Below are 2,200 nucleotides of genomic sequence, written 5' to 3' on the forward strand. Positions count from 1 at the left end.
TAAGGAGTAGTATCCATTGTGCAGCTGTATCATAATGTATTTATTTATTTTTAATATTTTATTGAAGTATAGCTGATTTACAATGTTGTGTTAATTTCTGCTGTACAGCACAGTGACTCAGTTATACATACATATTCTTTTCTTATATATATATTAATTTATTTATTTTTGGTGTGTTGGGTCTTCGTTGCTGCGTGCAGGCTTTCTCTAGTTGCAGCGAGCTACTCTTCGTTGCAGCGCACTGGCTTCTCACTGCGGTGACTTCTCTTGTTGTGGAGCGTGGTCTCTAGGTTCACTGGCTCAGTAGTTGTGGCTCACGGGCTCAGTAGTTGTGGCGCACAGGCTTAGTTGCTCCATCGCATGTGGGATTTTCCGAGACCAGGGCTTGAACCCGTGTCCCCTGCACTGGCAGGCAGATTCTTTAGCCACTGTGCCACCAGGGAAGTCCGGCTTTCAGGATCTTAGTTCCTGACCAGGGATTGAACCCACACCCTTGGCAGTGAAAGCATGGAGTCCTAACCACTGGACCACCAGGGAAATCCCTTGAAAATTGGATGTTCTTGCCACATTGCTAATGTGCATGCTACTTGATCGATAGTATGAGAGAGGTACGTGAAGGCAATGTTCTAGGAGTTTCCTTTTGTATGTATTGGGGTGGTGGCAGATTTGGGGTGACAATCTCTGAGACCTGAGGAGGCTGGGTACTTCTGGAGCAAGTCCACAGCCTGGGGCTGGACGTTCTAAGGAACAGATGCTCCTTCTTCTGATAGAACTATGGCAGGCCTGCTGGGAAGACAGCAGAAGATATTAGCAGAATAGATATTTACCAGACTCACACTGTATACGCTCAGAGTTCAGCCCTTAGGACATGCAAAGAGAGATTCCTCAAAAAACAAACAAAGACAAAAAAATTCCCTAGCATGTAGTGCAAGGAGATGAAGTCAAAAGTTAATATGGGGGCTTCCCTGGTGGCACAGTGGTTGAGAGTCCGCCTGCTGATGCAGGGGACACAGGTTTGTGCCCCGGTCCGGGAAGATCCCACATGCCGCGGAGCGGCTGGGCCCGTGAGCCATGGCCGCTGGGCCTGCGTGTCCTGAGCCTGTGCTCTGCGGCGGGAGAGGCCGCAGCGGTGAGAGGCCCGCGTACCACACACACACACAAAAAAAAGTATTTGTTTAGGGGAAAGGAGGGGGAGGATAAATTTGGAATTTGGGATTAACAGATACAGACTACTATATATAAAACAGATAAACAACAAGGACCTACTATATAGCACAAGGAACTATATTCAATATCCTATAATAAACCATAGGGAAAAAAAAAAAAAAAAAAGTTAATATGGGAATTAGATTAAAAGCTAGAGAACAGTAAGAATGCCAGGATGCACATCTGCTACCCACTGAGTAGCAGACACAGAATACTGGAGGTTTTTTGGACAAGAAATTGGGTGAGTTTGGATGTACAAGCTTATAGAAACAGCTGACATTTGTTCTACGCTGGGCAAAGCAGCGTCATCTCCTGTAAATGTCAGGACAATCCCCTAGGCTTGGAGTGCTTGTTGTTTCCAGCTAGCTATGGGGAAACTGGGGGTCAGAGAAGCTCAGCCAGTGGTGCTCAGCAAGTAAACGGCAGAATCAGGACGTGAACACTGTTCTTTCTAGCACCAAGTCCCGCTATTTTCTTTTTTAATAAATTTATTTATTTATTTATTTTGGCTGTGTTGGGTCTTCGTTGCTGCGCACGGGCTTTCTCTAGTTGCAGCAAGTGGGGGCTGTGCAGTGTGCGGGCTTCTCATTGTCATGGCTTCTCTTGTGCAGCACAGGCTCTAGGCACGCGGGCTTCAGTAGTTGTGGCACGTGGGCTCAGTAGTTGTGGTTTGCGGGCTCTAGAGCACCGGCTCAGTAGTTGTGGCACACGGGCTTAGTTGCTCCATGCCATGTGAGATCTTCCTGGACCAGGGCTCGAACCCGTGTCCCCTGCATTGGCAGGTGGATTCTTAACCACTGGTGCGCGGGCTTCTCATTGCAGTGGCTTCTCTTGTTACAGAGCACAGGCTCTAGGCACGCGGGCTTCAGTAGTTGTGGCATGCGGGCTCAGCAGTTGTGGCTCACAGGCTCTAGAGCACAGGCTCAGTAGCTGTGGCGCACGGGCTTAGTTGCTCTGCAGCATGTGAAATCTTCCCGGACCAGGGCTCAAACCC

This window comes from Lipotes vexillifer, unplaced genomic scaffold (genome assembly GCF_000442215.2).
Source record: "Lipotes vexillifer unplaced genomic scaffold, Lipotes_vexillifer_v1.1 scaffold565, whole genome shotgun sequence".
NCBI lineage: Eukaryota > Metazoa > Chordata > Mammalia > Artiodactyla > Lipotidae > Lipotes > Lipotes vexillifer.